Raw genomic sequence first — 27116 nt, forward strand, 5'->3', positions numbered from 1 at the left:
CTCTCCTACTGGTGTTTTCTTCATCTCCCGAAGAAACCATTTGCACTAGAATCCTTATCTCGAGAGCCTGCTTCTGGGGGACTCTAACTAAGACAGGGCTTAGACTGGTGCAGATGCTCCAGGACCTGGTTCCCAGACAGTAGCCAGAGGGGACAACAAGACTCCAGAGATGAAAGGCCGAGGATTCAGGGGGGGCTGTGGGCCAGGAGGCACAGTCAGCCTCACAGAATGTTTGTTGAGGGGGCATTAAATTAAGAAGAATCTTCTGCACTAGGGAGTGGTCTGTTTCCTAGTTGGGTAGATGGTGGTAAGCTACATTTTGAAAGTAAGTGAATGACTCACCAGCTAAAAACAAGTACTTCCGTCTGCAAGGGTAGCCTGGACTAAGCTTTTTATCAGGATGAGGTGTTCTGTTCCTTTTGCCTTTATTTGCCCTGTATCAACCATCAGAATGTTCAAAAACAGGGAAATTATTCTGAATGTATAGAAGCAAATGGATTTTAATGATTGTTTTAGATGCCATTCATCTCAGATCTTCTGAAAGTTTTCAAAAAGGAGCCAGAAGTAATTCTGTTTTTCAGATTTGTCTTAAGTCATTCAAAGTATGATACAAAATGGAGTGATTTCCCTCTTAATTCCCTTTCTAAAACTTCCATTTTGCTCATTAAACATTGTAAATCCAGTGAGATGATGAAACTGGTGATTCAGTTAAGGCTTGAAAACTTAGATATGGCCTCTTGGCTTCAAAATACCAGAAAACACTTCCTAGCAATTGAAATGTTCATGACTGCCAGCTGACTCAATACATTCACTCAGGCTGTATGGGTGGCATTTTTCTGCGTGTGTATATGTATACACAAATTTGTCCCCAGTACACACACGTGTTCAGTTTACTCCTCACTCCATTTCTTCTCTCTTCAAAGTAGAAGGAAACTTTCTTCCGCATGCCTTTAGAAGGGAAACGGCAGGAGATCACAGTAACCCAGTATTAATCACCCAAATCACTCCAGTTATGACGTAATATAGGAAACACAAGTTGTGAAACTAGAAGATTCATAACAAATTGAGCACCTTTAAAGCTTGTTATCATTCGAACATTCCTCTTCACTTAATGTCAGAATCTACTGAGTCAAGAAATCGACATGTTTTCGGTCAGTATGACAGGTATTTTTATTGGTCCCTCTTATGTCCAATTTCTCTCTTCCCACTCTGTGTCCTGAGAAGCTGAACTCTATAAAGGTAATCAGTGGGCTCCCTTGCTCTCGGGATTCCATTTGGGTTTGGCCAATGGGTGTCACTGGTAGGAGACCAGAAGACAGTAGAAGGGTGATGTCAGGGTAATTAATCTCCAGGTCCCTCTCAGCTGGGTCACTGCAAATGGCTTGTGTCCTTCTACGTAAATCACCGCTCCTTCGAAGCATCCCTGCCTGCCAGCTACAGATATGCTCCCTGGGTCACAGGAGGCGGTTAGAGGAATGGAGGTGGCTGGTAATGGCTTCCTGATGTTGCTAACCCAGATATCCTTCAGCATCCTTTACTGGTTTCCCCTAACCCTGTCCAACAACATTTTTACACTTTTTTTTTTATTAAACTCTCCTCAATTATAGTGTCTGAGTGAGTATGCCATCTGTTTCCTGCAGGGACCAAGACTGATACAGTTTGTCCCTCCTCATTTGTCAGACGTTAAGCAGAGCAAGACAGTGCAATGCCGTGGATTTGCGATGCAAGTCAATTGCAAAGTGAAATTATACATTTTGCAAAAGACGGTAAGATTTCATGAAGCAGATAAAAATGGTGTTGGAGAGCTCTTCGAATCACATGTAAAACTAGTATCTAATGCAGTTTAGCAGAATTTCTCTAGTTAAAAATTGAAGAGAAAATCCACGCTTAGGCATTTCAAAAGAGAGTGATTTTCATGTCAAGGATTAAGAGAGGCATTAGGCAAACATATAAATCCTTTGCTGCTGCTGCTGCCGTTGCTTCTTTTTTTTTGAGACACTTTCTTTATGCTTGTGTCATAAAAGTATCTGAAGTGAAGGATGTCCTTATATGCCATCCTACTCTTTTTTTAGGAATATTGCACCCAAAAGCCACCCAAAGAATACTCAGTTTATTTCTTGTTTGTCTTAAAAATTAACATGTAATGGCAATTATAACCTACACTTTAATAAATGTAAGATAAACTTTCATAATTTTTCACTTTATTTTTAAAGATTAAGTCATAGTCAAACTTCTTATTTCTCTGTTGAGTATCAAGTTTTGGTCCCCAGTTGAAGTGGATTCACTCAAAGTGGCTTTTTTCCAGTGACCTTTGGCTAAGAGGACCATCTGAACATCCTTGGAGGAGCTGCAGAGGCCACTGGGGGAGAAGAGACTGTCTATTCCTTAGGAGATTTCTGAGGGCATCCCTTTGGATTTGCGGTTGGCCTCTGGAATCACACAGCCTGGGTTTCAGATTCCAGCTTCAACTCTGCTAGCCCTTTGGCCTTGGCCGGGCCCTCAGTCTTGGGAATCCCATTCCCAGTCACATCGTTGAAGCACTTAGCCCAGGTTTCTAGCACGGGGTAAACACTCAGTTACCGTCAGCTCCCAGCAGAATTACTGAAATTATGGTGCAGTTAGTAGTTCTATTTAATAGGCTTCTCTGTTAACATTATATCAGTTTGCTAAAATTAAAACAGTAAATATTGCTTATGTTTCCACCAGTTTCAAAACGACAAGGTTTAGAGAATAAAAGGCAATGGAATTGAAACAGGATCTCTACCTTTCAAAGAAAAGAATCCATAATTTATATAGAAATATCAAAACAAGAGAAGTAGCAAGAAATATCAAAAAAGGGAAGCCTGAAAAATAACAGAAGAAAAGGCAATTAAATTAATTAAGACAATAAAAGTAAATAGGGAAAGATCCTTTTCTAAAGGGCAAATACCAGCTGAAACATAAACTCTAACTAAGCTACTAGACTCCTAATAGAGAAATCAAAAGGACAAAGAAATATAAAAATTAAAAGAATAAATAAAGACTCTCAGGAATATGCAAAACATAAAGGATGCAGGGGAGACAGTACTTATAGTCATACAAAGTTAAATTCAATGTAAAATGCATTGTAATTATAATGAGAAATGGAATAACTTAATAAATTCGTATAAAGTATAATTAATAACAAAATGAAAACAAACAGGAACATTTATGTGCCCGCAAACATAGCATCAAAATATAGAAAGCAAAATTTTAAGACAATTAAAGAGTAACTAACAAACCCCAAATGCAGGGATATAGCAACACACACGTATCAGCCAATGGCCTACTGAGTATGAAAATAATAACCCCCTCTTAGCTTCCATACCTTAGAGCAGAGTTTCCCAACCAAGCAATAAGCACTCTTGGGCCATAGGACCTCCTAAGTCCTTAAGTTGTGTAAGGAGCTTAGGGATGCTGAAAACTTCAGTTTGGTCACCCCCAGCCTTGAGCAGCTTTTCCCGGTACTTCTCAGAGAACTGATTAAACAGACTGTCTGACCGCATGGCCTGCAGTCCCTGTGACCAGGGAGAGACAGTAGGATAAGTGACATCCCTCTCTGCCACTGCTGCCCAGTACACTGAGCTTGGCAAGGACGTGTCTGCTACCTGGGCATCTGATTTGACAGCCACCTTCAGAGAAGTTCCTGTCCTGGGGCAGGTAAGTCCAGGTAGGGGGACAGAGGGGCAAGTTACACAGCAAGCACGTGGCTGGGAGTTAGGGAGGTTGAACAGGTACCTGGCCAAGCCTCAGGCCTACATCTCTGTCGTGTGATTTGGGTGCTTTGTGGCAGGCGGCTGTGCCTTTCTTTTTTTAAAATTTTTCATTGGAGTATAGTTGATTTACAATGTTGTGTTAATTTCAGGTGTACAGCAAAGTGATTCAGTTATACATACATATATATCTATATTTTTTTCAGATTTTTTTCCCTTATAGATTTTTACAAAATATTGAGTAGAGTTCCCTGTGCTCTACAGTAGGTCCTTGTTGGTTATGTATTTTGTATATAGTAGTGTGTTTATATCCCAAACTCCTAATTTATCCCTCTCCCCAACCCCTCGCCGTGTCTTGGATATGCCTTTCAGTGCTAGCAGAGCTGTGACTCGTCTGACAATGTATGTGCAAACTGAAAATGAGAGTTTCCTCACTATTTAAAAATATTCCTATAAAGTTTCATTTGATACAAAAATCCATTTGCATTTCACAAGTTATTTCACCAATACAACTTTCAGATGTAAGGTGTCAGATGCTTTAAATACCGTTTTCACTGTTGTAGAAGTTTTTGTGGTTATTTATAAAGTTTAAGTTTGTCTTACCTATAAAGGAAGCTTGTGTCAATAGTAACAATGAAAGACTGTCAGAAATTATTCTTTAAAAGTCTTGTTTAGGAATTATATGCTGCATAGAACAAGAGAATAAAAACGAGTGTTTCATGAAAGTTAAAAAACAATGCAATGATTACACTTAACCAGTGGGAGAACTGATACTTCAGTATTTATTCTAAAATATTTGTTCCTAAAGTAATACTTCAAATATATGAGGCCAAGAATATATATACATATATATGTATACATATATATATATACACACATATATATGTATGTATAACTGAATCACTGTGCTGTACACCTGAAACTGACATGACATTGTAAATCAACTATACTTCAATTTAAAAAATAAGTAAATAAATAAAATTGTTTAAAGAAGAGAAAAAAGAATCAAATGAATGAGATAGACCTACACAGAACATCAGTTAGCATTCTGAACTGCAAGCCACATACTTGTTTTGAAGCCAAGGACACCATTTAAAATTTATTTGGGTCATGCGATGTAGTTAAACCTACATGGTATCAATTGAGTGATTTTTTTCTCCCACTGGCATGCTTTAATAACATGTACGAAGTCTTATCACTGTACCGTTCCTGTGCTTTCAGCATCTCATTTATATGCAAATTCTCGTGTATGCAACTTATTCTCTGGTAAACGGTGCCAGTGGATTGAGTGGCTCCGTAATTATGTTCCATCCCCATCTACCCTATTTGTTTCTTTTATCCCTGCCACAGTTCCTGCTTCGTGTTCCAGTCATGAATTACTGAGCAGCTCCCGCAGCAATTTTTCTTGTGTGTGATGGGATGCATACCTCCCTCCCCTTGATCTGTTACCTATTTACCTGTACTTTCTAAACCCAGTGGAGGAGACTTGCCCCTTCTTCCTTTTGATTGTTTCCTTTGTTATGTCCTTTTAATCTGGAAGTCTTTGGTTCTGATAGAGATAAGTCATTCCACTGTCTTGGCCCCTTCCCTCTCCTCCCTCAGTGTGCTTTCTGTGCTACCGAAATTTACTACTACCAGTAAAATGATTTTACATATGTGTGTGTGTTTGGGGCTGCTCAGGAGAATTTCATGTGGGATGGTCATGCCAGGAATAAACATTATGCTTACAGACTTACCTATAAATATAAACACAATGTGTAAACTTGTTTTTACACATACGTACAAAGGTATGTGAATCAAGTGTGTATGTGTGTGTATAGAGAGTCTACATGTGCCCTGGAACAGTCATACTTGTGTTTGAACCCTAGATCTATCATTGGTTATTTGTGTGACCTTGGGCAATTTCTTAAACTTCTCTACTTCATGTGCCACACTGGTAAAATAAGGATAAGAATAGTATCTATTTCACAGGGTTTTTGGAGGATTAAATAAATACATACATACAAAGTGCTTCTTGGGGCATTGTAAGCATAAATGCAATAAATGTCAGCTATTTTTCATTATCACACAGGACAAACAATAGATATAGACATACACAAAGAGGTATCAATTAGATTAGATCCTTCTGTTCACGCAACCAAAATTCACAGCACCTGCTGAGAGCAAGAGGCCTGGCTAGAGTGCGCAGAGGGGTGTGGAGATGGGGAAACTCTCACCTATGCATCTGTGAGCCTGCACAGTCCTACCGGGTGAGGACTGAGGCGAGCCCCCTCCCTCGGTAGCTAGTCTCCATACCTAATCTGGCAACCTGGCAAAGGAGGCTGCCCACACCCACTGTGTGGTTGGGAATGATGATGAAGCCCCAGCTGGCACTGACCAGCCCATCCTCACCCATTTACCACCTAAGCTGTTCCATTTGCCCAGCAGGGAATTGCAGGATTCCCAGACACACCTTCCCATCCCACCTTCCTAGAGAGGCTTCCTCATGCAGCCCCCCTTGGTCCAGCGCGTGCTGCCCACGTGGGCTTGTTTCCTGGTCCCGGCAGAGAGGACCAGCCGTGTTTCCTGTGCTCTCGTTCCCCACTGTGGGGCATGAGGATGTAGGATGCATCATTTCCCTGCAGGGAGGGCTCGAGAACTTTGCCAAGTACGCAGGCAGTTCGCTCAGGGGAACAACAGCTCCACAAACACAGCCCTTCCCCGGCGCAGAGGTAAAGCCCTAACTTTCTCCTGCTGGAGAAGCGGGATGGGGGTGGGTGGGTGGGTGGGGTCGGGCATCCTGCCGCTGACCCGCTGGGTGCAGCGCATTTGCCCCAACTCTTCCGTCATCCTCGCTCATCACTTCCTGCTCCCAGCTCCAAACACACCCGGCAGTATCACTTTCACAAAGGGCTTTGCAGCCTGCTTTGGAAACTGCCCCTGTGCCTATGGGAGGATGTGTCCTGTGTTTCCCAATGTATAGATGAGGAAACTGCAGCTCTGAGATATTATAACTTGCTCCAGGTTGCACAGGAGGACAAGGTTAGCACATGACAGAACTTGGGCTCGTAATTGGTTTCACCCAGCTGCAGTGTAATGACCTTTTCATTCATGGACTCCCTCAACAAATCCTTATTGAGGACCTAGGTCACGCAGAGACAGGCGTGGACAGGACTGGTGCCACCCCTACCTTGCAAAGCCTCCAGCCTCCAGGAGAAGGTGCACAACGAACTAACTGACTGACTAAGTGTAATGGGTGTTTTAGCAGAAGAAGGACTTTTATTAAACATGGTGCCAGGGACCTCCCTGGCCGTCCAGCGATTAGGACTCTGCACTTTCACTGCTGACGGCCTGGGTTCAATCCCTGGTCGGGGAACTAAGATCCCGCAAGCCACACAGCACGGCTGGAAAAAACAAACAAACAAACATCGTGCCAGATGTTTTACCAGAGGATGGAAATAAATCTGAATGAAGGCATCTGTGACTAGCCCCGACTCCAGGGACTTGTTTTCTGTGTTTTTTAAAAAATAATCATAATTATTATTGATAGTTATCAGTTTTTTATTTTATTATTTTTTCCTTCTAGTTAATTTACAATGCTGTGTTAGTTTCTGGTGTATGGCAAAGTGATTCATTTATACATGGTATTCTTTTTCATATTCTTTTCCGTTATAGTTTATTACGAGACAGTGAGTATAGTTCCCTGTGCTCTACAGTAGGTCCTTGTTGTTGGTCTATTTTATATAGAGTAGTTTGGACTTGTTGCTGCTTACATCCCAGGCCCGGGATGGGGATGTCTGTACGGGGAACACAGGGATGCTGGCCGAGAGGGGCAGGCAGTCTCCCCCGAGTGCCCCCTGCCAGGGCTGGCACTTGGGGAGCTCATACAAAAGCATGGTGACAAGATGCAGCCCAGAGCATTCAGCAACCTGCCGGTGGTGGGTTACTGCTGGGTGGGCAAGCAGTGAGAAGTGAATGGAAAAGGGAATGAAGGAGGCCTGGCTGGGGATGTTTGCACAGCCCCGCCCTCGACAGCTGGCAGAAAATGCGTTCTCTGACCTGTTATAAGTGTACACTAAAGGATTAACCTGTTTTTTGTGGTCTTTGTTTTCAATGAAGGGATTCTGCCTTATCAGGAGTAGGTCTCCTTGGTATGAAATTGATGCATTTTATAAGGAGTTTTCTGAATAGTAAGGTAAACAAACAAAATAGCCATAACGATCATCCCCACCACTTACCGAATACTCTTTACATCCTGTTCAGACACGATGTGGTTGAATTTACACCATAACTCTGTGACGTGGGTGTTGCATAGATGAGGAAGCTGAAGTTAAGTTACGTGCCCAAGGGACCAGGGCCAGTAAATGCCAGAGGCAGGATTCGAACCCATGTCCTTCTGATGTCAGATCCCACCCTCTTAACCACCAAATCGCCCATCGTACCATCCAGCACAGAGGCAAATGCTACAGTGGCAGTGCACAGGCATAATGAATTCTGCCTCAGAGAGGAGTAACAAGGAAGGGTTTTTAGCATCCACGGGGTCTCGTCAGATAGCCATTGGAAAGAAAGACGTCCCCCAAAGAGGAAATGATGTGGGAAAAGACAGAGTGGTCTAGCGTAGCCTGGGTGTTCAGAAAATCACCAGTGGTATGATGGTCTTGGGTAGTGAAGAAGGAGGTGAGTCATGAGAGTGGCAGAGATGCTGCCGGAAAGAGCAGAGGCTACTGCGTCGAGAACCTTGCCCACCCAGCAATGGGACTTGGGGATTTTCCTGGAAGGAATGGGGAGCCATTGAAGGGTGTGAGGTCTGGGAGGGGAGTGAGGAGAGTATCATGTTATCATTTTTGCAGTCTTGACAAAGAAAATGTGGAGGCAGTTGGGAATATACTCTGGAGCCTGTCCCCTGGGAGATGCGTCAGGCAGCCAGGTGTGTCCACCTGTCTGCTCATACACCTTCCTTGGTGAAGAAATCATCACAACGTATTCCCAGTAGGTGTGTGATTATTCACAAATGATCACAGTACAATGGTACTCATGCATTATGTGCATTAAAACATGACTGTGCTCAATGCCACTGGTACCCATCAAAATGGTTAATGGTAAATTTCATGTTGTGTGGGGCTTAACCTCATAAAAACAAACAAGCAAGTGTGAGTAGATATTCTATTCTTCCCCTTCCACACCACAGCGAATCGCTTGCACATGGGGTGCACGTGTCCCTTTGATGTTGAGGTCTGGAGGAAGGGCATGGCTGTGGGAAAGGAAAAGAGAGAGAGGATTTGAGGTGTGGTTTAAGAGGTAGAATTGATAGAGGTCGATGTTTGGAGGTTGAGGAGTGTGTGGGAAAGGGCAGAAGATGCCCCGTTTCTGGTTTGGATATAGGAAAAGAAAACTTTTCCCTTTTTTGGGGACTTGGTGTGTCCTGGGATCATGTCCCAGGGGTTGGCATAGGATTGGGTGGGGAGTTTCTAGGCATGTCCAGAAGTGAATCCAGCCTGAGGGTATAGATAAATGGTCCTGTTTAGATGAGGAAACTGAGAGTCTAGTCTGCAAAAGCCTTATTAGCCAAGGGCCAAACGAGAGGTCAGAAGGAGGCAAACTCAGGAGTGGGAATCCAGGGGCAAGCTGGGAACTAGGCAGGAAGGGTTTCACAGCCCACATGGAAAGTGATGCAGGCCAGGGGAGGGGGCGGTCTTCCCGACCAGGGTTTCATTCCAGACCATGGAACCTGATACCCAGGAGGTGCCCCGGGGGAGCAGCAGACACTTGGGAAGAGATGGATGTGGGCTTGGGTAGCAGCATCTGGAGTGCAGAAGAGGCTGCTCGGGAGAACGTGAGCCACTGGGCTGAGGACAGAGCCCTGGGGAAGATCAAAATGTAAGACGCCGGCAGAGGAACGGAAGGCTGACAATGAGAGAAATCACCAGGAGAGTTCGGGGTCACAGGGCCAAGGGGAAATTTCCAGAAGGAAAGAAGTGGTCCCAGGTGTCAGACACTACAGGAGGACAAATAAGACAGGAACTGAGTGCTTCCCTGGTGGCGCAGTGGTTGAGAGTCCGCCTGCTGATGCAGGGGACACGGGTTCGTGCCCCGGTACGGGAAGATCCCACATGCCGCGGAGCGGCTGGGCCCGTGAGCCATGGCCGCTGAGCCTGCGCGTCCGGAGCCTGTGCTCCGCAACGGGAGAGGCCACGACAGTGAGAGGCCCGCGTACCGCAAAAAAAAAAAAAAAAGACAGGAACTGAAAAAGTGTCCATTGGCTACGCTCCCTGGTGACGTTAGCGAAAGTAATTCTGGAGATGAGTGGGGTGGGGCAGGGGGGAGGCAAGGGCATGGAGCAGGGAGCCCTACTGGTGGATGGAGATGAGAAGGTAAAAACCCTTCCAGCAGAGCAGGCTTGGGTTGTCTGACTTCTCATCTAATGCTGTTTCTCCTCTCCCGGTGCAGCTTGGCCCTAGAAAGTTCTAGAAGTCTTATTACAGTCCAGAGGCAGGATGAGGCTTTTGGTTCTGATCTCTCGGATTTCCAGGCACTTTGGGAGAACCAGCAGAGTTTCGGACAAGTCAAGTACCCCATCAAAGTCAGTGTACCTGATGATAAGAGTATGTTTAAGGGATTCAGAAACTTCCCTGGGATTCTTTTAAAGAGTTTGCATAGAGTTAGGGAGAGGAGTAGAGCAACAGAGAACTTCTCCTTGGCCTCCCTGACCGCATTCTTCTGGTTCGTGTCAGGTGGTCCCCCAGAGTGGGGTGCAGGCTGCTGCTTCCAGCCTTCTGGTAGACCTTGCCCTGCTGTGGGTGAGAGGCGGCCAGCTGGGTGCCTGGTGGGGAAACGCCATTGGCTGGGTTAGTCACTCGCCTCCACACTTTCACATCCTCTATCAACACCTGCACACTTCAGTGGTGACCACACGCACTCTTCCTGTTTATACGGAAAGTGCCATTCAGAAAGCTTGCCAGAGAGAAGGGAGCTGCACCCTCAGCTCCAAAGAAAGACGTTGCACAACTTATCTGGGAGAAGGAGAAAAGGAGCCCGTGAGTTGAGAGGTAAGGTCAAGCCAAAGACCATCTGGGCCCTTCGGGCTGCCTTGGGTGGAAAAGAAGTGACCCTTCCTTTGTAGCCTTCAGGGGGTGACCCAGAGGAGCCTGACCCAAGCTCCCCAGGGCCGGGCAGCGGGGACTCCCGATCTGCTCCACAGAGAGAACCCAGGCTCGGGTGAGCGGCCGGACCAATTGGAGAGGCAGATTTGGAAGGTGGTCCCGAAAGGTCACAGGATTCACGTGGGGATAGCTTGTAAAAAATGCACTCCCTGGGTCTGAGCATGTGCACACACAGTTGTGATGGTGGCTGGCCCTGTAGGCTTCCGGGGGAGTGTGTCTGAACTCCGTTTAGGCCATTGGCTACACCGCACACAAAGAGCCCATGATATATATGGTCACAGACTGGACCCCAGTGCATGGCTCCGGTGAGTGCACAGGAAGGAGAGAGTATGCAGGGCTCACCCTGAGGCCACCGCCGCTCCTGCAGGAGTGGCTCAGGACACACGGCCTCCTCGTCGGCAGGGGCTGACAGCACTGTTCCTGTTCCTTGCACAGCACGTTATGTCTGTATGTGTGTGTGCGTGTGTGCACACTTCATGCTACACTATGTGTATAGACAGGCATACACACGTGATACATAGAGACCCGTATATAATACAAAATAGCAATAGTGACTGTATTTTTGAAACTAGAGAGTTAATGGTATGACGAGAGATTTCTTTTCCTAAAATGTGAATTCCTTGCTACTAAAGTTTTACAAATATAAAAGTGAAATCATATTTGGATATGTATTTTATAACCCCTTTTATTCAAAGGGGTGAAAATCCCAGGTGATGGGAGCTGTTCAGGTAGTCTGGGACCTGATATTGCTGCAAGAATTAACTAAAGGCCAGATGTTAACTCACACCCACATCAGCAAAGAGGTAGCAGTACGCTCCTTCTTTGAGTCCTGAGTGTACGCACTGAATCCTCAATTAAAAAAAAAAAATTATGGTCCCCACTTTTGCCCAAAGTATTGGGCTCTTGGTGCAAAGCTAAGGAAGAGCACCTTGCCTTACGTGAGGCTGTCAAGGTTTCCCGTCTCACTAAGGTGAGATTATTAGAGTAAGAGTAGCACAAAGACTCAACATTCTGAGGTTTTGGTTTTGTTTCCGTCACTGCTGTTCCCTTGCTCTGGGCATTATCTGTGCTTCGTGTTCAGATATGCCATGCATATTTTTATTTATTTTGCATTTGGAAAATGGAAAACACGTCCATTGCTTATTGGTAGACCTCTAGGTTCAAGTCCCAACTCTAACACTTCCTGTGACTTTGGGCAAGTCACTACACCTGCATCTGGGTTTCCGGCATCTGTAAAATGGGTACAACAACAGTTTCTACCTCTTAAATAAGGGTTAGATGAGCTAATACATGTAAAGTGCTCAAAAGAGTGATACATTGAAAGGGCCCCATAAGTGTTAGCGGCCATTATTATTGTTACTGCTGTCATCAGTTTTTGTGCAATTAAGCTGTCAGATTTGAAGGGAAATGGTAGGAGGCAAAGATTAAAGGTGGGAAGTGGGGCTATGTAGATGGGTGTTGGGGAGACATAAGAGGTCAGAGCCATGACACCAACATGCAGTCCTTTACCCTGCAGAGGTGTCGTGAACAGGCGGTGGGAAAGGAGCAGGGGTGCCCCTGAGCTCTTATACATGTTGTACGTCCATGTGCACAGCAACCAAAGGCAGATACGTGTAACCGTTACATCCGAGTGATGGTAAATGGCCTGTATTTAGTGCCTCTCATGTGGAAAGCATGTGCTCGCGTGTTACATGCCTTCTCTCGTGTCTTGCATCAGAGCCCTTGTGGGATGGTGCCTATTTTAGAAGAAAGCTGAGAGCTGGTCTAAGCGTGCAGAGCTGGGGTCTAACTATCTCCAGACTCTGCTCCTAGCCCCTGTGTTGCCTCTACAGTGTGAGCTAAGTGGTAATGGAATGTTCCAGATGAGGAAGCTGAGTTTCAGGAAATTAAGAAACAAGTTCAAAGTCACACTGAGAGTTAAAGGTGTGGCGGGGAGCTGGATGGCTGATCCCTGATTTCCAGACCCTCTATTCTGCTCTGCAGTTCAGAGGAAGAACCCCTAGGCTTGCACCCTGCCTCCTGAGGTTGACAGCTGTGGAACTCCTTCAATAAGTCACTTTATCTTCCACGCTTTGGTTTCTTTATCTGTAAAGTGGGTAAAATAAACTGCCCTATGTAGTTTACAAGGTTTTATGAGATTCAGTGAGGCTACATATGTAAACTGCTATTATATTGAAGTCCAATTGACTTACAGTATTTCAGGTATACGGCAAAGTGATTCAGTTATCTGTCTATCTATTTATCTGTATTCTTTTTCGGATTCTTTTCTATTATAGATAATCACAAGATATTGAATATAGTTCACTGTGCTACTACTGTTCACAGTAGATCCTTGTTGTTTATCTATTTTATATAGTGTAATGTGTATCGGTTAATCCCAAACTTCTAATTTATCCCTCCCCCCTTTCCTCTTTGGTAACCATAAGTGGTTTTCTATGTACGTGAATCTGTTTCTGTTTTGGAAATAAGTTCATTTGTATCATTTTTTTAGATTCCACATATAAGTCTTATCATGATATCTGTCTTTCTCTGTCTGACTTTCTTCACTTAGTATGATAACCTCTAGGTCCATCCATGTTGCTGCAAATGACATTATTTCATTTTCTTTATGGCTGAGTAGTATTCCATCGTATATATGTACCACATCTTCTTTATCCATTCATCTGTCGATGGACACTTAAGTTGCTTCCATGTCTTGCTATTGTAAATAGTGCAGCTCTGAACATTGGGGTGCATGTATCTTTTCGAATTAGAGTTTTCATCTTTTCTGGATATATGCCCAGGAGTGGGGTTGCTGGATCATATGGTAATTCTATAGCTATTATATATTTCTGATTCATGTAAGGAAAAAATGTTGAAAGTGACTCTCAGTAAAGGCAAGTTAAAAAGGAAAGGAAAAGTAAAAATGATGTTGGTTCTTCATGGCATGTCATTAAGTATGACTTATTCTTTCAAATGACTGCTTTGTACTGCCTGGTACTGATATCCTATAATTCATTTCACCAGTCTCATATATGGAAAATTAATTTATTTCCATTTTTAAATAGTCGAAATTAAACTGCAGTGATTGTTCCACAAATCCTTTAGTGCCATCGTTTTGTCAGTTTTTTGTTTTTGTTTTTGTTTTTTTTTGCGGTACGCGGGCCTCTCATTGTCGTGGCCTCTCCCGTTGCGGAGCACAGGCTCCGGATGCGCAGGCCCAGCCGCTCCGCGGCATGCGGGATCTTCCCGGACAGGGGCACGAACCCGTGTCCCCTGCATTGGCAGGTGGACTCTCAACCACTGCGCCACCAGGGAAGCCCTAGTGATGTGTTTTAAGATTTCACCTTTCTCCCAAGCCCTGGATGTTGACCACAGTAAGAGAGAATGCTTGTGAAGGGAAGAATTCTTTTCTTATTTTTCTCTGGGAATTTGGCCTCATCAGACCGTGCTCGTGTTGCAAGGGAAAGAAACCACATGGAGCTGTGCTGAATAAAAAGACCATCTTTTGGAACAATCTGGGGGGCTGACCAGGCTTAAAGAGCAACAAGCAAGGAGATATGAAGTCCAGGCAGCAGAACCAGTAAGAACACCATTAGGTACCACAGCAGTGGAAATGGGGGCACAGGCTGGGCCACGTAATGTGGCCACCACTGTAACAGATATGACCTCAACTGTTCCCACGTTGGGGCATCACTTATGTAAAATACAGGATCCCAGAAAGAAGGGAGAGAGTGATGAGCTGCGTCTAGGTCACGTGCCTGTCCCCAGGGAAAGGTCAGATCCATCCATGTGACTTCACGCTATGCATAGGGAGTCCTCCCCCAAAGGAAGACTGGAGCGGTAATAGGAAGGGGTGGACGGTTGGAAGGTGACAGCGAAAAGCGACGAGCGTCTTCCACATGGTTCCTGCCCAGCAGTCTCTTAGTGGTGGCTGGTTGGTTATCACTGGGAGAGATCAGCCTTTGATGGATGTTTGTACAGATAGGTGTACACAAGGGGGAATCAGGAAACTGAGCCCCCGCTGCTTCCTGAATCCTTGTCCTGGACGCTTTGCTTCTACAGCTGGGAGTAGAGTAGGAGACCAAGGGATTTTCCTAAGGACCTGAGCAAGAAGACGGACCCTCCTTGTAAATCAGAGGAATCGGTGCTGTCTCCGTAGCTCCTACCCGTGTCAAGCATTTCACAGTCAGTTTTTGAGTCCCCCAGTGTAGATATTACACACTCCTTTTACATACGGAGGACAGAGACTCCAAGAGGTTAAGTGACCTGCTCACCTAGTCCATACAGTTAGACATGGGGCTCAAACCCAGGCTCCCCAGCTCTGAAACCTTCCACTCCAGCTGGCCTTAGGGCGACCCTGAGTCTAGGCTGCACAGAAGCAGGACATGTGCTAATATTTGAATGAAATCATTTTCTTCCAGGACACCGGTGTGTGTGTGTGTGTGTGTGTGTGTGTGTGTGCGCGTGTGTGTGTGTGCGTGTGTGTGTGTGTGCGTGTGTGTGCGCGCGCGCCCCACACACACATAACCAGGAGGAATTCTAAGAGGAAAGTTAGGGGTTCAGAGGGAAAACATCCCATATGTTATAACTTTGCCTGGGCTGTCCCTGTTTCTAAAGACCGTGACAATATTTTTTGAAGCAAAGATCAAAGGACATATGGTCTGACTCAAGGGTTAACAAAGGGAAAAATATTTGAAATTGGGACTCTCTGGGACAATTTGAGATGTGTGGCTACAATCATTCCCAGAGCACCTGGGAATCATGGAGTTCTTTGGGAAACACTTTGAAATACTAAAACATTAAATCCCATTCTCCAAACTAGGGATGATTTTATCAACAGAAATTGGGACAGTCTTATACATTGGCTCTATGATTCCAAAGCTGGGAGGCCTCATGCCCATGACAATAGCAAACGTCTTGAAATCTGCTTGCATCACCTGTAAAATCATTAGAAATAATAAGAGAATTCTTCATACAAAAATGAATAGATTTCTTACAGCAAAAATAGCCAGTAAGAAGGGATATAATTCACAAAAGACACTGCAATGTAAATATCTAGAAAAGAACTTAAGAGGAAACACATGAGACCTTTACGAAAAAAAAAAAAATCTACTTAGGGATGTAAAGCATGTAAATGGAAACACACCAAAAAAGAGGAGAAATATGTATATGTATAGCTGATTCATTTTGCTATACAGTAGAAACTAACACAACAATGTAAAGAAACTATACTCCCATAAAAATTAATTTAAAAAATTTTTTTTTAAATGGAAACACATGGCATATGGAAACTAGATAAGTAAATATGAATTCTCACCAACCTGATTTGTATGCAAAAAGTGTGTAAAATAAAATTTCCAATGCATTGGGCGGAGGGGAACTTGATAAAATTCCAATCGAAAATTCTGAAGAATAACAAGGATATTTTTGAAGAAAAGGTGGAGGCAGACGTGGTGCTTGCCTTTTCAACTGTGAAAGTTTCAGTGGTCATATCGTTCCAGATGGATAAACAGATCAATGGGAGAGAAGAGAAAGTACACACACACACGCATTCATGCACATGCAAATGTAGTGTGTGATAAAAGCACCTTTTGGAATCAGTCATAGCAAGAATGAGGGCAGTCATATCGAGAATGAATGGTCAGTCCTCATTTAGCTTGATTCTTCAGCAGCTCTGACACAGTAAACTCTTCCTTCCTTCTTGAAATACCTTCTTTTCTGCCTCCAGAACATCCTTCTCTTCCTTCTCATCCTATCTCACTGGTCTTCTGTTCAGGTTCCTTTTCCAACTCTTCCCTGTGTCTAGATGCTAGAGTGCCCAGGGCTCAGTCCTCCAACATCTCTGCTCTATCTGCATTCACTGCCCAGGTGATCTGGTCCAATATGACCATTGAAACACTAACAATGTCCAAAATGACTTCTCCTAGCCCAGACCTGTTTTCTAACCAGAAACCCCGCTGTCCAACACCACTCGGCATCTCCACTTGAATATGTGTTCAGCCTCACAGTCTTAGCATGTCCAAAACAGAATTCCTGATTTCTCCAACCCCGGTCCTGCTCCTCCTGTGGTTTCCTCACATGTCAGCAGAAGATCCCTTCATTCTTCCAGGGTCAGGCCAGCCCCCTGAAGCCATCCTTCACTTCTTTCTTTCACAGCCTACGTCTAATCCATCAGTAGATCCCATTCACATGTCATTTGAAATATATCCAGAGTTGAATCCCTTCTTAGCACTCAACCTCCTGGGTCTCTCACCTGCTCTGCAAACTGGTCTCCTTCCCACATGCTCCTTCTTCATCCTGTTCTTGGCACAGACCCAGAGGCATTCTTGTAAAACTGAAATCAAATCATATGTTTGCTCAAAACTCTCCAATGGCCTCCTTACCTCAGTGTTCCAGTTATTTATTGCTGCATAACCAAGTACCCCAACATATGGTGGCTTAAAACAAACTTTCAGTTTTGCTCAAGATCCCATGGGTCAGCCATTGGGGCAGTTTAGTTTTGGTGGGGCTGGAGGACCCCTTCTAAGGTGGCTTCCTCCCTCACATCCTGGCACCTTGTGACTCCTCATCTTCCAGGGCTCTCCATGTGGCGTGGACAGAATGCCGGTCTTGAGGTCTGTGCACTTCCTCCATTGTGATTGTCTCTAAGAGGCAGGAAGAGGAAGCTGCCACAAGAGGCAGGGGCTGGGACAGCATCCTTTCTGCCACGTTTTGTTGGCCAAAGTAGTCAGCAGGCCTGCCCAGATTCGAAGAGGTTGAGAGTCTCCTGACGGGGGCAGGGCAATGTCATGATACAGAAAAACACACGGGGTGTTCCTGTGGCCATCTTTGGGAAACGCAATCCGCTACACTCAACCATTAGCCAAATCCAAAGTGCTTACCATGACCTGTCAGGTCCTACAGGGTCTGACTCCTGCCACCCCTCACTTCTAGTACCCTTTCCCCTCATTAGTGGTACGACTTCACCTAGCATGGCCCCTTTGCTATGATGTGAACAAACAAGTGTAATCCCACCTCATGGTCTAGTGCCCGTGGTTCCCTCTGCCTGGCGTGCCCTTCCCGGGGTGCATGGGTCACCTCTCACCTCCTTCAGGTCTCTACCCAAATGTTACCATTTCAGAGAGACCTTTCTTGACAACCCTTGACTGAGAAAGCCATTCCAACCCCTTCTTGTCGGTTGTGTTTAGCACCATCTTACTATCAAATGTTTAGTTGTTATTATCTGCCTCTTCCCATTAGAATGTAATGTATCACGAGGACCTAGAAAATGTCTACTCATTGAAGGTTCCGGATAAATATTTGTTGAATAAATGAATGACTGGACAAGTAATTTTTCATTAAATGATATTGGGACACTGTCTAACAGCTGGGGTGGGGGGAGGAGAGGAAAGTTAGATGCATACCTAATACATTAAACGAAAATAAGTTCTAGAAAGATTTTAATGTATTATAATAAACCTTGAAAATTCAGGTGAAGATTAAATAATCTTGGGGTGAGAAGGGTTTCTGTAAGCCTGATACTAAATAAATGAAGTAGAAATAAAAATACAGATTTGACTCTGTCAAAAACACCACACAAACAATGAAAAGATGAACAGCAAACTTGGACAGATACTTCAATATAAAATGAGCACAGACAATCCTCAATATAGAGAGAGCTCTGTCAAATAAATTCAGAAAAGGAAGATATATAAAAGCCTAATACGCGTTTCAGAATAAAAATTCCACCAGCTGTGTAGTTGCAGTCAAGCTACCCAGTTCTGTAAAAGGGGAAGCCATGTGGATTCAATGAGCAAATATATGTACCTTTCTTAGAAAAGTGTCTGGCATATAATGTTGCTTAATAAACATTAGCTTTTAATATTATTATCTCCGAATGCCATGCATGACACATAGATGGGGTTTTAAATGTTTATTCATTATTTCCTCCATCCATCCATCCATCCATCCATCCATTCATCCATCCATTCATCCACCCATTCATGCATTCATGCATTCATCCATTTGTTCATCCATCCATTCATCTATCCATCCATCCATCCATTCATTAATTCCCTGGGGTGCAAGTGTTGCACCACTTCACAGGCTGCACTCTGCCGTCTTCCCTCATTGACTCATAAATATAATGAAGAAAAGGTGCTGCAGGAGCCCTTGAATTCTTGAGAAATCTATTTAAAAAGCCAGCCTTTCCCAGAAAAACTGCTCTTACATCACATCAATAATACCAACCTCAAAATCATACTCATTTGAGTAGTTTAAAGGCTGAGAAAGCACTCAGGGACACACTGAAAGGACGCTTCCTCAGTTTGGTGAACAGTGTAATGAAGTGTGGCCGTGGGGTCTGAGTTTCACAGGAGTGGTAGGCTGCCCTCTTCTTAAAGGAACAGGGATGTTGGGGAACAGAGTTGTTGAGTCCATCTTTTTGTTTTGTAAATAGCATGTTTACCATCTGGGGTCTGAGAAACTCTGGACTGAGAACGTTGCTGTGGAATGGCTGGCCATTGATGGTATGAGCCTGTTATTCGATCTTTATTGTTGTCTGGCCTGCAGTTATATTTTTGTACTTCAGGAGATGCCAGACAGTCTTTGTTTGGCAATAAAGAGTAAGCGCTTAGCCTTCTTGACGGGCAGACGCCCTCCTGCCCTCTACACTTGACACTTCTGCGGTCCTGACGGCGCCTCGGTCGGGTTGTCCGATGGGGCAGGACACGCTTCAGGAAGCTGCAAGGAGCCCAGCAATCTAATCACCCCAATTGCATCAGTGATTTTGCTTACACGCCTCCTAAAAGAGCTCCAGAAAACGCTGTACTCTGAGGCTTCCTAGAAATCACTATTTGAAACTATTGATGGACAAGGCTTTTATTTCTGAGGCAATGAACACACCATGCACTGTAGGAATGTTCGTGTGGGCAGCCACCTGCACAGGGGCACATAGCTGAGTGTGTGATTAGGGGCTAAAATCCAGCCTACGCTCCGTTCGCCTGGAGGAAGGGACACCTTTCCTTCAGTTCTCACAGTGGCACCAGCATCTCACCAAGCCCTGTGCCCATGGGGCTGGACCCTTAGGAGCAGGTGTCTCTCACGCATGTACCCAGGCCAGGCCTGGGTGAGGGGAGTGTTTGGTGTGGCAGCAATCAGTGGTGCCAGGGAGGTGGGAACAGAGAGCTGGCATGGAGCCTTGCCCACACAGCAGTCTTGGGCACATCAGTTTTAGGAAGGATTACTTCTGCAAACTGAGGGTCGGACCATGGATTCCATTAACACTGAATGTATCAGTGAGCTTCTAGAAACTTCTTTGTGCACCCTATCCAAGTTGGGAGACTACATCTTAATCATTCGTGCTACGTGCTCTTAACTGACAGAGAGCTCCTGAAAGTGTAACGTCCACAATACGGCTCCCTTAGGACACAGATTCCGGCCAGTGACACATGGCCATGACCCACCTCCTCCTCACGGACAGCACAAGTCGTAAGAGGCAGAACCACAAAGAGGCCAAGTGTAAAGGCTTTGATGAGTGTACAACCTCGAGTTAAATCCCAGCTGTACCTCCCAATATAAAAGGATATTAATGATCACTCATCTCACACTTCGCTGTATGACTGTGGGCAAATTACTTTCTTTTTTTTCCCCCTAATTTCATTGGAATATAGTTGATTTACAATGTTGTGTTAGTTTCAGGTGTAGAAAAAAAGTGATTCAGTTATACCTATATTCATTCATTTTTATAGATTCTTTTCCCATATAGGTTATCACAGAGTATTGAGTAGAGTTCCCTTTGCTATACAGTAGGTCCTTGTTGATTATCTATCTCATATATAGTAGTGTGTGTGTGTTCATCCCAAGCTCCTGATTTATCTCTCCCGCCCACATTTCCCATTTGGTAACCATAAGTTTGTTTTCGACGTCTGTAAGTCTGTTTCTGTTTTGTAAATAAGCTCATTTGTATCATTTAACAAAATTGCACATGTGGGTGATATCATATGATATTTGTTTTTCTTTCTGACTTACTTCACCCCGTATGACAGTCTCTAGGTCCATCCACGTCTCTACAAATGACCCAATTTTGTTCCTTTTTATGGCTGAGTAATATTCCATTGTGTATATGTACCACATCTTCTTTATCCATTCCTCTGTCCATGGGCATTTAGGTTGCTTCCATGTCTTGGCTATTGTAAGTAATGCTGCAGTGAACTCTGGGGTGCATGTATCTTTTCAGATTATGGTTTTCTCCAGATATATGTCCAGGAGTGGGATTGCTGGATCATATGATGGTTCTGTTTTTAGTTTTTTAAGGAACCTCCACACTGTTCTCCATAGTGGTTGTACCAGTTTACATTCCCACCCACAGTGTAGGAGGGTTCCCTTTTCTCCACACCCTCTCCAGCGTTAATTTTTTGTAGACTTTTTGATGGTGGCCATTCTGACCGGCAAATGACTTTCCTTTCTGAGCCTCAGTCTACTCTTCAGTTAAAATAGGGATGCTAACACATCTGGGTTTTTGTGAGGACTTAATGAGGTTGTATGCAACACATCAAGTACTCAGTAAAAAGCAGCTTCTTCTTATTTAGACACTGGACCCACATCAGCTTTAACATGTCTATTACTCGAAGAACAAGTAAGCGAGACATGTTGGGAAGAGGGTTAATTCCTCAGATTGGTGGAGCATTTTGTGAATAACAATGGGAATTTTCTGAATGGCTCTGAGTAACATGGAAAAGGGCGTGCATCTAACACAGGCCTTGTTGGTTTCCCGGAGAGTAAATTGCCCATTGGAATGGCCTGACCATTACTTGCTCATAATGTCAACTGTTTTAATATACACATCCACTTAGTGATAGCACATTTGCCAGGAAAACTACGAAGCTGATGTTTTTGCCTAAATAGCCAGTCTTTTTTGGTCTTGAATAAAGTGTCAAATATATGATTTAGATTTTATGTTCAGCTGATTGTTGACATCAGAAAGCATCAATCCAGAGTAATTGGCAAGTGGGTACACATTCAAATGATATGATGATATCCCTGCCACATTTTCCTGTGATTCGAGGGGAGAAAATCGTTAGGGATTCTTGTTTTAGAATCTCATCAAAATAGATCCTTTGAGTAGCCGCGTAGCACAGGGAGATCAGCTCAGGGCTTTGTGACCACCTAGAGGGGTGGGATAGGGAGGGTGGGAGGGAGACGCAAGAGGGAGGGAATATGGGGATGTATGTATAGCTGATTCACTTTGTTATACAGAAGAAACTAGCACACCACTGTAAAGCAATTACACTCCAATAAAGATGTTAACTAAACCAAATGATCTATTTTTTTTTTTAAGTGGTTGCCACGGCTCAGTTTGACCATAGTGGCGCTGTAGCTGGAATCGGGGAGCTCTGACCCCTTAGCTTGTCTTCTGTTCAGCTGTTCTCTTTGCTGCCACAGCTCACACATTCCTAGCTGGACCAAGTGGACGAGCAGCTTGGGTTAGCCAAGGCGACAGATGGACTGGAGGTGCCTGACCATTGACCCCTGACCTCTGACCCAACTCCAGAAATGTGTCCATAGGAAGGATAAACAAATTAAATATCTCAGTGTTGAGACTTTAGAGGTCATCTCTTCTAACCATACTCTCCTTTTCCAGCACATTTTGATAAGTAGCCATTCATTCTCTTTAACTACCTCTGACAATGGAAACCTCACAGCCCCTTGATACGGCCATTCCTTTTTCCCCAAAGTTTCAATTACTTGAAAATCCTTCCTTTCAAAGCCAAATCAGCCTCTTTGTGATTTTGACCCTTGTTTCCCATTTTGCCTTCTGGTGTCACAGGGAATAGAGAAAAGAATATGAGATTGACTTAGGCAGACAGATCATAGTTCCCTGTATTCAGAGCATCCTTTGGGCCCAATAACAATAACCATCGTTTATTCATCTCCAGTGGTGTGGGTTGGAAGAGGCAGGCTCTGGAAAACTCATTGCTTGAACTCCGAAACGAACCTTTCATAAGTGGGTCACTCCGGCCGTCCTTAACCAACCACTAAAAACATCGGAAGCCTCTGGAGAGTTTTTCCCATGAGAGTGGGCAAGGGGAGGGGAGAGAGAGAGACAGAATGAGTGAGAGAGAGAACTAGGGGTGGTATTGTTCGTACCTGTGAGAAAGGAGTCCCCAGCTGAGAAAGTGAGCTAGCAAGAGAGGGTCAAAGATCTACCTGCTCCGTGACTGTTTGCTGACCAATGCTGACTCCTGCCTGAGCTGCACCCCATCCTGGAAGTTCTCTACACGTCTGGGTAACTCACTGGCATCACGTTGGGAGCAGGGACCGCCTTGGGGCTGCTCCTGTCCGGCCTTGTTTATTCAGACGTTCAGAACATTTGTGCAGCGGGATTGTAGTGCAACGGTTGAAGCTCAGAGTCAGGCCAAGTGGGTCCTGGGGTCAGGGAGTCAGAAAGAAGTGCCCAGCAGGAATCAAAGACCTCCCACCCCAAGTGTGGTTCTGGCTCTGCACACCAACCAGCCGTGTGGCCCCGGGCAAGTGTCCTCAACCTTTCTGAACCTGGTATTCCTTACCCATCATCACGAAACACCTGGCTGGTTGCATCAGGTACTTTTTCTCTGACTTGATGAAACTGTGATTGCAGACTTACCTCCTACAGAGGATGGAAGTGCAGCACTACTGTCCCACCACCAGGATTGCCAGCAATGTCCATATAATCTCCCAGAGCAGCCTGACAGCTCATTGAGACAAATTGGTATGCACCAGCACTGTTTTCATCTTTGACTTTAAACAACCTTAATTAATAATACTCTCCTTTCTCGGTGTGTCAACAGAACTCCACCTTTTCATTTGGAGAGAAATTAAATAAATATCAAAATAAAATATTCAATTATTAGAACCCGAAATGAGAAAATATAATTGATTTGAGAGGCTTTTGCTACAAAAATTCCCTGGGGCCACTGACTACATCTTATTAAAAAAAAAAAATCACAGACTTATATTTCTACATTTCTTATGTAATAATTTTGAGTTTCTCGGGGGAAAATAGTATTATGCAAGGAGAAATAATTATGCCAAGTGTTAAAGATTAGTGAGCCGGATTCCCCCGACGTGCCACCAACATCCTGGGAGTAGGTTAAGTGCCTTAGAAAGCACCAGGAAGCCTTGTGACTGAGTAAATTACGGCTTCAGTGCACTAACGGGGACGCACCAAGCCTAATCCCTGGGCAGCATTTGTGCTCTGTGAGAATCTGGGTCCGTGTTCATCCACATCTATTTCTGTCTTCCAAGAATAGGCACTTCTCTAGGGTAGAGCTCACATCTGCACAGTGTTCCTTGGCATCTGGCCCAGCCCCAGGCTCGGGAGAGCCCAGTAAACACGCCTCCAGCTTTTTGAATGGAGTGCGCTTTGCTGCTGATCAATGCCTTGACGGCCCTGAGACTGTCCCTCTACCTCCCTGCTGAAACGGTTTCTCAGTGTCCTGACAAGTGCCATCACCTTGGTGTCGAGGACATGTAGCCATTTCCCTCAGCGTCCGCAGGTCATCTGGTTGGATGTCTGCAATAAGCGCACCATGTTTGGAATAAGTGGACCATATTCAATTCAGTTATCTAAAAGAGAAAACACTTTCTTCTTCTTTGGTAGCTCAAAGTTATCAGATACCGAAAAGCAAATCCGCAAGCCGAGTCCCTTCCTGATAGGTCAAGCACAGAGCTATTTGGAAACTCTGGTCCCAAGTGCATGGCCAGAGCCAGAAGTTCCCAGCCTCGCGGGTGATAATGAAATACAGACAAGTCACATGTCATTTCTTGAGTAAATCCTCAGCATCCTAAATGTGGCCGACAAAACCCTCTTAGACTTGGCCCCTTCTCTTCCCCAGGCTCACACAGAGCTTCCCTACCACACCCCACTCTGCCCCAGCCACCGGGGTCTTCCTTCTGCCTGAAACCTTGCATGTGTTTCCCAGCCTGGAGCTCTCTTCCCTCACCTGACTGGATCCTGCTCAGGTTCCTCTTATTGGTCACGTCCCCCAGGAAACCACCGCTATGCACGGCCTGCTCCATTCTTCTGATAATTATTTTTACAATTATAATTTTGTTCATCAGATATCTGCTAACCATTCACTGTTGGGAAGGGACAGCCTCTGGTTCTTCCTCTCCCCACTTCCAGCACCATTTCCCAGAGTCAATTTCTTTTCCTTCACCATTTATCAAACAGGTGTGCCAGGTACTAGGTACCAAGGGTACACCATCAGACCAATGAGACAAACAAGGACCCGGTTCTAAGAGGTTGTTTCCATTTTCAATTCTTCTGCTTTTGCCTCCGTATAGACAACATGATTATCACTCTCTATTTTTTAGTTGAAGTATAGCTGATTTGCAATGTTGTGTTAGTTTCTGGTGTACAGCAAAGTGATTCAGTCATAAATACATATATATATTTCAGATGCTTTTCCCTTACAGGTTATTACAAAGCATTGAGTATAGTTCCCTCTATGTTTAAAATGTATTAATAAAAGATATTATTTACAGACTCCTCAATGTGAAAGGAGAGGATTTATCTCAATACCACCCCTCTTCTCCCAGAACCCTGGACATATCCAGTGTTTGACGTTTATATTATTATCTTTGTTCTTCCTGTGTTTATATTTGTAATTTGAAGTATTATACTAAATCTGTATTTCTCATTTCATCAACTTTTGATAATATTATCTCTCTGATTCCTCACTTGAGAAAATGAAGGTGCCCCTGTCCTTTTCTCCACCTTCCACGTCCCACTTTGCGAGATAAACATTGACTGTACCCTTGGTCCTGTAGTTGCAGCCAAGTCTCCATGGCTCATCCACCCACTGATCAAGTCACTTAATAAGTCTAACATCATAACCCCTGGGCCAGTCAAGAGAGGATGTTCCCAGAATCAAGGGTTAATGGATCTTCTCTCTCGTTGTTTTTATCCTCCAATATAGCCACACTTTAGTTTGCTTCATGTGTGAATTATGGTTTTATTATGCATTCAGCTGTATTATACATTCCTCACCCTACCACCGATCCCTGGAGTTTCCACCGATCCCTGGAGTTTCCACCGATCCCTGGAGTTTCCACTGATCCCTGGCTGCTGTTGTTTTTCTTGCATTAGTTGCCCTTGTGGTTAATATTCCCAAGCCTGTCTTTTCTATTCAGTCCCCCTTTTCTCCTGGAGAACTCCATCCCTTATCTCCCCACCATCCTTCTGCTCAAATCTGCACTGTTTACCCTCCCTCTAAGCCTGCCATGCACTTGCCATGTTGCAAATTTTTTCCACTGTTACCAGGGGTCTGGATTAGAACCACAGATTCCTAGATCACACAATATCCTTCTTATTCTACCCTGTGTTTTTCTAGGTATATCTCCAAATACCTTTAAAGAAAGGATGTATAGGAGATAAACTTTCGGAGATGTTTTTGTCTGAAAATATCATTGCTTTGCCTTCATGCTTGACTGATACCTGGCTGGGCATAGAAGCCTTTAGGTAAAGTTTCTTTGTATCTTTGGTACTCTGACACATCAAAGGTGTATCTAGGTATAGCTCTCTTTTCTTTCATTGTTCTGGGCATTCAGAAAGTTCTTTTAATTCTGAAGAATTTTGTCCTTAAGCTTTGGACAGTTTTCTTTAACTATTTTTTAAATAATTTTTTCACCTCCAACCCTGTATGTGAAATCTTCTAGACTGATCTTCTCTCTCATAGTTTTTAAGTTTTTGCCTTTTTCTCCCTACATTCTAAGAGAGTAGAGAGAGTCTTTGGGCTTATTTTTTAGTCTTTCTTTAGTTAAAACTTTTTTCAACCAGTATTATCTTTTTAATCTGCAAATACTGTCTTTTATTCTCTAATTGTTTCTTTTTCTTAGTATTTTGTTCTCATTTTAAGGATATTATTATGTTTTCTCCAAAATCTTCTTGCCATATTAATTAGAGTCTTTTTAATGTTGCCTTCTGTTCCCTAATTGTCTTTCCTTTTTTAAATTTTTCTGGGTCAGTTTTTGTTTCCTTTGGTGTTTCTTTTTTTTTTTTTTTTGCAGTACGCAGGCCTCTCACTGTGGTGGCCTCTCCGGTTGCGGAGCACAGGCTCCGGACGCGCAGGCTCAGTGGCCATGGCTCACGGGCTCAGCCGCTCCGCGGCATGTGGGATCTTCCCGGACCGGGGCACGAACCCATGTCCCCTGCATCGGCAGGTGGACTCTCAACCACTGCGCCACCAGGGAAGCCCGGTCTTTCTTTTTTATGTCACAGTTCTCCTTGTGTTCCTGTTGATTC

General features: G+C 44.2%; 1 protein-coding gene across 1 annotated transcript in view; it reads left to right on the forward strand.

The window, feature by feature from the left end:
- Positions 1–10664: 10664 nt before the first annotated feature.
- Positions 10665–27116, forward strand: part of AFF3 (ALF transcription elongation factor 3) — a 604640-nt gene continuing 588188 nt past the window's right edge. Inside the window, exon 1 of the mRNA XM_060027282.1 lies at positions 10665–10756. The gene's annotated coding sequence lies outside the window, so the exon portion shown is untranslated. The remainder of the gene's footprint in view (positions 10757–27116) is intronic.

Source organism: Delphinus delphis, chromosome 12 (assembly GCF_949987515.2).
Source record: "Delphinus delphis chromosome 12, mDelDel1.2, whole genome shotgun sequence".
In the NCBI taxonomy this organism is placed as follows: domain Eukaryota; kingdom Metazoa; phylum Chordata; class Mammalia; order Artiodactyla; family Delphinidae; genus Delphinus; species Delphinus delphis.